This window comes from Dermochelys coriacea, chromosome 1, assembly GCF_009764565.3.
Source record: "Dermochelys coriacea isolate rDerCor1 chromosome 1, rDerCor1.pri.v4, whole genome shotgun sequence".
Lineage (NCBI taxonomy): Eukaryota > Metazoa > Chordata > Testudines > Dermochelyidae > Dermochelys > Dermochelys coriacea.
Window position 1 is genome coordinate 213315746 of NC_050068.2, and position 10288 is coordinate 213326033.

The window sequence follows — 10288 nt, forward strand, 5'->3', positions numbered from 1 at the left end:
GCAGGGAGCATTTCTAAAGCACCCACCATTATAGTACTAAGTTTCTCCCTGTTGGAACCCTTGCAATGAAGAGTTGTGCAGCAAAATCAAACAAATCACTGATCTTTTTGCAGCTCCACTATAATTACTGAGAACATGAAAATGCACACTGCATTTTTTCATGTTCTCTGTATATTTATATATCTTCCTACTGTATTTTCCAATTCATGCATCTGAGGAAGTAGGCTTTAGCCCATGAAAGCTTATGCTCAAATAAATTTGTTAATCTCTAAGGTGCCACAAGTACTCCTCATTCTTTCTGCTGATACAGACGAACACGGCTACCACTCTGAAAACTATAATTACTGTTATCCCCTAATGAAATGGGTTCCATTATGGATGTTTTACAAGATCCCTGGAAGCACCATACTGAATGAAAGGCCATAGGTTAAACATATTCTTCGGGGATATGTCCATTTCAGAGAGCCAGCAAATCGCACAGCTCACTGGGTCTGACTGGCTCCTGTAGAGGAACCATTTCTAGGGTGCGAGAAAGTCAGTGGAGGTTTTTATCTGATGTGGAGCCTGACTCAAAATGCTTGGAAGTTTTAATTTGGATTCCAAATCCTGGTGCTTTATTTCAGTGATTAATATTAACCACGATAGTCAGTGCTTATTTAGTACAGTGAGATGGGTTCCCTTCACAAAATTTAGTGTGCTGGCTGCAGAGCACAGTAGTAGGGGTCTGGTAGGAAACTGAGCAGCTGCCTCCCCTTCCCCTTAAGCAATACTGTGACTATGGGGGAGCTATGATCCCTTTTATTGTTCCCACCATCATAATTAGTGTTTTGTTTTACAAATTGTTTTCTGTTGTCTTCAAAGCCTCTCTGGCAAACGTAAATGCTCAGTGTGCTTATCAGATCCTGCCCTCAAGGAATAGAGAGTGGAGACATGGAAACAGAGAGAGAAACAAAGACAAAGAGACAGACAGAGAAAAAGGAGGACAAAGAGGGATGGAGAGAGAGAGAGAAAGAAAGGCAAAGAAAGAGCCAGAGCTAGAGAAGGACAAAACACAAAAAGACAAGGTAGGTGAGCTAATATCTTTTATTGGAACAACTTCTGTTGGTGAGAGAGACAAGCTTTCAAGCTCCACAGAGCTTTTCTTCAGGCCTGGAACCAGCCTATCTCACCAACAAAAGTTGGTCCAATAAAATATATTAACTCTCCCCTCTTGTCACTCTAATATCCTGGGACCAACACAGCTGCAACAACACTGCAAAACACACAGAAAACATAGAAGGCCAGAGAAATGGGTGGACTAGGAATGAAACAGAGAGATTGAGACATACAGGCAGACACATAGAAAGAGAGAATCTGAAAGAAATCCATTGATACAGTAGCTTAGGAATAGTTTATTTTATATACCCACTTGCCAAAGTCAATGTTTTTTGATGTGTAAGTACACGATCATTGGTTTTTTCCCCCTTATCTTCACGGCAAGACCAATTGGGTAGAGATTGTGCCTTGAATAATTGTCTTGCCAGTTTTCCCTCACTTCCACTTGTGTGAATGCTACATGTCACTAGCATAAGGGAAACTTTTAAGCATTCTTCAAGGGAGTGAGGAGATAAATCATGACCTCTTACCTGTAACAGTGAGCACAGTGCCAGCTCCGAAGATAAGGGGAGAGGTATTAGAACACAGCTGTAAACTGTCAGAATAAAACCCACAATAGCTAAAGCCTGGCCCAGCCCCCACTGCTCCCCAATTCAGGAAACTTTGTAGCAATCATGGCCAGATTGTATCACTGGAGACTGCAATCAGCCTAATCTTTGGCATTCGACAGCAAAAGAAAGGAGGCAAAGAGGAGCGTATGATTCTACAATGTCCTTCCTATGTTATCTATCTCAAAACAGCCCCCAGAGAGGATGAAAGAGAAGGACAAGAGAGAGGAACTGTATATGGGAGACATAGAGAGACAAAGAGAGAGAGAGGGAATAAGAACATTACAGAGACAGGAAAATCAAGAAAAAGATAGAGTGACAGACAGGCAGTCAGACATTTTACTGGTGTCAGTGAGAGAAGAATGTTGTGGAGCACAACCGTTCCAGAGATGCCATCAGCCTATGCATCCAATGCATCCGATGAAGTGAGCTGTAGCTCACGAAAGCTTATGCTCTAATAAATTTGTTAGTTTCTAAGGTGCCACAAGTACTCCTTTTCATCAGGCTATGCTCTCCCTAACTATCCTCCCCCCCCCACAGCCCACAGCCCAGAAGCCAGTAGCCCGTTCCTTACCCAACACTGTGAGCCTGGTCCCGTCTCCGAAGTACTGCTCACGGTTGTTACACAGTGAGGCAGGAGAGTTGCAAAAACCACATGGACTGGGGATGAGTTCCCCAACCCCAACTTCCTTACTCCCTTCAGGAATGGCTGGAGAGAGCTGTTACTTCTTCCTTTCTCCTGTCATAGGACTCCCAGTGAGTGTTCATGTTATAATACACCTCAGCCCAGAGAGGACACAAGAAGTGAGTCACTGCAACCCCCCACCATCTCATTTTATCTTTTTTGGCCCTATGTAATTGCTCTGCAGAGTGAGGAGATTGACCTAGTCCTATGGCTGAATCCAAAAAGAATTAGACACACATATGGCTCAGAATACAACATGCAGTAACATCGGCTAGGACAAAAACACAAGGGCTATCAATCCATAGGTTCCAAGGCTTGTGTTGGCCATTGCTTGGTGTCAAGCCTGCCACTATGATACAAGATGGCACTAGCAGCTACTTTATGGATGGGGTGGGGGTCACACATGCCTCTTCAGCATCTGATATTAGCTGTGGGTCACTAGACTAGATGGACCAGAGGCCTGTTCCTGTAAGTGGGACATAGGACTAGGTGAAGCATTGGTCAGGTCTCGTATGGCAATACCTCAATAATATCACAAACAACATACAACTCAGGCTTCTCTCTTACCTAGGACAGTGAGTTTGGTGCCATCACCGAAGTATTGTCTTTCAGCATTCACACCATTATGCAGCTGCAGGAAAACCTACCTCCAAACTCTCTCTGCTGAACCCACCCTGCAATCTATCCCCCTCCTCGTCATGCACCAAAAGAAGGAGAAACCAAAGGCACAGCAAATTATAATGCCATTGAAATAACAGACGGAAACCATCTGTTAGGTCACACCAAATCCATCCCTGCTGGGGGCCAATGCAGGACAGGTCCCTGCAGTGTCTTCTTCAGGGCTCTATCTACTCCAGGTTTAAATAACTCAACTGATGGGAAACTCAGTCAGACTCACTGTAGGAAATACTTTCTAATATCCATCCAGAATCCTTCGCTTTGCTCATGGTCATCTCTCGCCCCCTCTCCCCCATCTAAGTCTTATCTCTCTTGATGTTTATGCTCTGTTAAAACAAATTTTGATTCATTTAAGGTTGGCGGGGGCCTTCCAGTCCATTCCCCTCTGTTGTGGCAGGACTGAGTTCACTGCCCCTAAACCATCCCTAATAGACGGGCTTCTAGTCTCTGCCTTGATCTCCAGAGGTAGTGATTCCACATCATTCCTTAGCAGCTTGTCCCATCCCCCAGGCTGTTCAGAGTTTCCTAAACACAGTAAGGATAATGGCTCCTCAAGCACCGGGGGGAGACCCTCTCTGCTCCATTAGTTTTTCTTTCCTGTCTTGACCAGAAATCTTCAAAGTATACTTTGCAACTTTGTTGGCTGCAGTCAATCTGGGTCCTACACCTTGAATTCCTTCAGGCCAGGTACCTGAGACTTACTCACATCTCATAAAGATTTATTAATCACTGAAAAATTACTATAGGACTCTTTGTGACTGTCCCTGTTGTGGAAATCACCATCAATAACCTGGCATCCGATGAAGTGAGCTGTAGCTCACGAAAGCTTATGCTCAAATAAATTTGTTAGTCTCTAAGGTGCCACAAGTACTCCTTTTCTTTTTGCGAATACAGACTCACACGGCTGCTACTCTGAAACCATCAATAACCTGTAATCCTTCTATATCCTCATTAGAAGGGGGCTGGTGCAATCAAAAGACTGGTGTTAGCAAGTACATTGACCTTGGGGAGAACTGTGTGCCAATGACAACACAATGGCCATTTTTCAGGATTATGAAGGCAACGTAGTTTTGTCCATCAAAGTTGGGGACTCCAAATCCAAATGGAGGGCCTACATGGGAGTATCCCCTAAAAGCCTTTTATTGTGTTTGAACCACATGCATTAGACCTGGCTTTCTATTGTCAGTAAGCAGCATCTTCTTCTGGGATTTTTGGATTCTCATTGCACTAAGCTTTCCTATTGGTTAAATGATCCCTTTTCCTAAGATAGCTGTGCCAAGAAGTCTGCCCCATTTGGTCTGTTGTTAGGGCCCTGTGTCCCAGTGGATGGAAAAAGAGCAACTGGGAATTAGAGCACAAGGCATCTGGGAGCACAGCTTGTGATAAAATGGATTGTTTGTTTGTTGTTCTATTTTGTCTGTTAAAAATATCATGCATATTTGTTTGTTACCTTGTCATCCCAGACAAAATATGTGTATGTTCAATCCCATAGGGACCAGAGTTACTGAAGTTAATGGACTCTGGTTTGATTCCTATACACTATTGTTTGTGCTGTCTAAAACTTGATTGTAACTCAGTCCCCTCTGGATAGATGTGCTGATGCATGTGTTGGTTTTTAATGTTCTGTAGCCCCAGAATAACTAGCTCTCTAGGGGAATACTTACACCTTTGTGGATCAGAGAGATTTTTCAGAGGTTGTTATATTAATGCAAATTTAGGATACACAAATATATCACAGCCCCTCACCCTTCCTAATTCTTTGCCAGGGCAGCCCCATTGTCCACATATATTACATTCATTCAGCAACCCACAAGGAATTTTATGTCCTTACCTAGAACGGTGAGTTTAGTCCCTTCTCCGAAGTAGGCTTGGTAATTAGCACACTGGGAAAATACCAGCTCAATAACCAAAGGGGGATGTGGATGGGGTTGTTCCCAAAAGGGGAAGATCTGGGATTTCAAGGGATATAATGAAAAATAGGATTTTCTTACCTAACACAGTGAGTTTTGTGCCTGCGCCAAAATAGACTTTATCGTTGGTCACAGTGACAAGGGGCTGCATCATAAGCAGAAGAAAGGGACATGCTCCAGGTGATGTGGACATACATAGGAGGTGTTTACTCTATCTAAAATCCCAGAGATGTGAGGGCTACTCAGCTCCGGTTTAGTGATCATTGGCATAAAACCCGTCCGCATTGCTTCTGTGCAACACTCAGCATTCACTAGAGCACTGTTCATTATTTATTGATCCTATTATTTGTTTTATTTATATTTCACACTCCAATTGCTTTGTAGACATTATCTAAACCAGTAGTTCTCAAACTTTTGTACTGGTGACCCCTTTGATGTAGCAAGCCTCTGAGTGCAACCCCCCTTATAAATTAAAAACACTTTTTTATATATTGAACACCATTATAAATGCAGGATTCAAAGCAGGGTTTGGGGTGGAGACTGACAGCTCGCAACCCCCCATGTAATAGCATTGTGACCCCCTGAGGGGTCCCAACCCCCAGTTTGAGAACCCCTGATCTAAACAGTCCTCACCTACCCCTGTGAGATCAATACATGTTGTCCACATTTTACAGATGGGGAAACTGATGTACCCAAGATTATCAAGCAAGTCAGTGACAGTGCCAAGAACAGAACCTCCTGGTGACTAGTAGCTCCAGATTCCCAGTCCTGTGCTTCAAGGAGTAGGCAGCCATTCACTCTGTAACTAGTGGGTGTACAGTGGTCAATGAAGTAGTTACTTAATGGGACCTAGGAATAACTACAAACAGGTGCTTCGAAAGAGTGCGATGTTTTCATCTTTTTATCCCTGAATTCAAGCAAAGAGCTTCTGACTTCATCTCCTCTGCTGTCAGAGTGCCAAAGTCCTAGGAAAACTATGGGGTTTCCTAATAGATTAAAGAAATCAATCCAAAGCCCCAAAGATAGTCCAGGAGGTTCAGTCACTGAGAGTCTAACTTCTGCCATCCCTGAGTTAATAATGAGGAGGGTCAAAGAGAAGCCTTGAGCCTGTCACCATGATCAGCCAAGCCCAAAGGATACAGGAAGCTGAACTGGAGAGTGAAAGATCCAACAGAGTTTTACGCTTACATCGCTACTGCCTCTGTGTTTTGCATCCGACACAGCAAGTCACGTTTCTATCAGGTCTCTGTTATGTTTTGGATTGGCTTTTTCTGTGAGGGTTTTCACATGAATAAAGGGATACTTATTGCAAGACGTTATCACATCAGCAAAATATGGAGTCTCTCCCTCTTGCACTGACGTGTTTTAGCTGAATCTGTTCGGCTCACATATGTTTTAGCTCCAACCCAGGACTGGCTGTCCTACCAAACGTAAATACTTCTCAGGTAGAATATGCAAGCAGAGCTGTTGATCTTTCTGTTGCATCCCCACTGGAGTGGAGCCAAATGCTCTAGGTACACCCCAGAGAGAACCCGTGCTGTGCAGCAGTCTTCTAGATATATCAGACGCAGGTGGAAAGTTCCTGCTCTGCTGTAGAAGGGTCTAAGTCTGTCCCAGATGCAGTCCACCTGCCTCGCTATGGCACATGCCAGGCCCAGCCCAGGTCACCTGCGCCTGCTGGGCGGCAGACTGCGCTGCGTCCGTCCTGGCACACTCTCAAATGGGACACCCACCTGGGAGGTTTTTGTAAAGGCCTCCCTAGGGAATGTATCACCGTGGGCCCCCTGTCCCCACGACGTTACAATCTCATACAAAAACAATCTCACCCAAGGCTCCACCCCTCCATGACTTCTGCCAATTGCCATCAGAGAGCTTCTCCGAAACCACAATCTATTTCCTCAGCTGCTCTGTTACTGTATTTGTGGAGGAAATGGGGTGTGTGTGTGTGTGTGTGTGTATATATATATATATAAAGGAAGGATTATGTCTCACTGTAGCCATCTCTTCATAACACATATTTTTCACAGAAGCCTTATTCCATGGCTAGAATAAGTCAGTGGCAAGCTTTTTCGTTAGTGAGCTGTTTTCAGAGACAGCTGTTTTCTGTCTCCACAGCATTCTGCGTGTTCCTTTTGCACTCCTCTCTCCCTCTGCCTTTCCCATTCCCTGTGAGATTGGCAACCCATGTTCAAATCCACCATAGACCTGTTAGCACTGAGCCATGAGGCCCTGTGCACGCCTGCCAGATTGGAGCCTTTGTTCACAGCTTTTCCTGAGTCTTGATATTTTCTCTGAAAACCTGGGCTGTGTTGTACTTGTTTATGCCCAGAGTGTGAGCACAGTGCTAGAGAGATGCGCTAGATTGACCGTCCCTGGAGTCTCAGGCTTCTGTTTATCCTCAGAATGGCAAACCTCTGAGTGGCATACCATAGGCAGCGACAATGCAGGTTTCTTTGACGCCCTGTGTGTTGCAATCCCTACCCTGAAGAGATCTCATCTGGGAACATGAAGAGAGCAGAGCTGCCGTGGCCCATTCAGTCCTTCACTTTTTTCCTGAGACTATCAATTATGTGGTCAAGCAACAGAGATGATGATCGATTCTGTGAAGCACCACCGTTATATAGACATTCGGAGTGGGCATGAGGTCAGGTCACATGACATCCTGTCTACCTACATCACACATAAAATAGCCCTTGGAAGTGAGCCCTTCCCCAGAGGTTCGTTTACAGGGCAGCTGTGATGCATCCCAGGAAGGAAGATGTCATGTCAGCTAAGTCTAAAACCTGCTCACACTGAGGCAGCCAAGGGAAGGGGTAGGTTCATTTTTCACACATGAAAAAGCTCTAACAGAATCATCCAGTAGGGGGCATACCCCCTACCCCCAAGCCAGTCCAGCCCTCTTACCTATTGGACCAGCTGTTCTCAGGCAGCCAGCACTAGAAACCCTGACATAGCTTATTCAGCAGGGAGCAGCTGGTAAGGCCTCAGCAGGTTTGCAGAGGACAGAGGGGCTAGCAGCAGTACTTAGCATCACGGCAGGGGGTCCAGCTGGGCATTTGAGATGCTGGCAAAATGCAGTGCTTAAAGCGTGTGTGTGTGTGTGTGTGTGTGTGTGTGTGTGTGTGTGTGTGCACGTGCACACGGGTGTTGCAAGGGGGGTCACAGATTTGCCCCCCATAAATAAATAAATAGAGCTGGGCTGTTAAGGGGCACACCTTAACAGTCTTACCAAAGCCGCCATTCGCACATTGTGATAGATACACACTTTTTTCAGACCAATTTAAGCACTGGCTGGATGAGCGCTACGTGTGCGTCTCTGCAGTAACGAAGGGTTTTCAGCACTAGTGAAATGTAAGCATCTCTGCAGCAGCAAATGTTCTGCACCACCAAAGCTACATGCTTCTGCACAAGTGTGGGCCACTAGCCTGTGGGAACAATTGTGTATGTTTGCCTTTTCAAAGTGGATTACATTACAAAACTATTATTTTGGGGCATTATCAAACTGCCCATTTGTCACTGTCTCGTCTCTGGACAGTGTGTTATTTATCTGACTTTGCCTTTCTGTCTCTCTAGGTATTAATAAAGGGACCATTATCACAATAGCAAAGTCTTTATAAAATTATGCTTTGATTTTACCTTCTCTGGACTGCTACTACTACTACTTTATTAATAAATAATAATAATAATAACTATTATTCTTATTATTATATAAAGAGGCTTTTGCATTATTTGTATTCAGAGCTCCAGTCATGCACCAGGACTGCATTGTGCCAGGTGCTGTACAAACTCAAAACAAAAAGACAGTGCCTGCCCTAAGGAGCTTACAATCTAAGTGTAAACCAAGAGAAAACAGATGGCTACAGTAAGTACAAGGAAACTATAAAACAATATTGGGCAGCATGACAGGCTGTGGTTTCTGCACAGCAGCAGCGTAACCGTTGTCAAGTTTTTTGTAGTCAGGGAAAAGGACAGTTTTCAGGATAATAATGAAGTGACTTTGTGGCTGTTATTTCCTTAATGTCACTAATGAGCCCCTGTCCTCTGAGATGGAGATCTTTTGGCCAATCACTTTGCTCCCTTTATTTCAATTTAACTTTGTATCATGATTCCTGTGGATGATGTTGGCGCTTCACTTGGATGTTAACTTTAAGAGGTAATTCTCCAGAGCACCAGCAGAGAGAAACCTTCCTCCACTTTGGGTTTGAAATTGTCAAGGTTTCAGGTTGTATGTGTGACAGTCAGAGGTACTGGAGTGCAAGTGTATCCATAGGCGTGGGAACTAGGGGTGCGGGACCTGCTGCAGCACCCCCAGGTTTTGTACTGGGTCCCGGCCACTGGCACCATGCCCAGGGTCCTGGTGCTGCCAGCCCTGCGCCTGGGGCGCTGCTCCTGGCCATGCACCTGGGGTCCTGCTGCTGGCCCCTCGCCCAGCCTCAGCCTCCTTATCCCTGTCCAGGCCCCCCATTCCCAGAGCCATGGCCCCAGCTCTGAGGAAAGGAGGCATGGACGGGGCAAGGGAGGGTGACATAAAAAGTTTGGGGACCACTGGCTTTCAGCACCCCCACTGTAAAAAGTGTTCCCGCACCACTGAGTGTATCCTGCATGAATTCAAAGAGGAGACAGGGAGAGAGACATAAAAAGGTGAGGAGGAAGAGAGGGCTTCAGTTATGTTTTGTGTACCTTCAGGGGAACTGCTGCATGCAAGACATCTTAAACGTATTTTGATGAGGAGAAGGGACCACAAGTATACAAATAAATGGTATAAAACTGAGCAAAGGGGACACATTTCTGAAAATATTTTCTAACAGATCGGTTAGATTGTGGAATGGTCTCCCAGGGACATGGTGGCCCCATCACTCAGGTAGGACAATCCTGCATTGTCTGGAGGGAGTGGGGAGGGGAAGAGAGACAGAGAGAGAGAGAGAGATGCCTATTCTGTTTCTGCCTGTGTTTTGCCTCCTATTGTGGATCAGTCTTTAGGGCTAACAGTCACCACTTTGCACAGCTACTAACTCTCATTTTAAAAGACCCAGGAACCATTTTGTATGTTTAAGACAAGTCCTGGCCATAGTCCATCCTGAATAAATGCAGGCTCCCTAAATTTCCCCCAGCAGGTACAACTGGATCCACTATCCTGCCTCACTTCCTGAGCTAGTTTGTCATGCAGAGTATTGCTGTGTGCTATGCTTCACTCAAGGATGGATCACTTCAGTGCCGGGGCAGTGATTCCATTATGCACCGTCTATACAGCACTATAGGAATGAGAAGTGCTAGGGCACAGTAAGGTGTTGTTATGAAAAACCCTGAGAAAA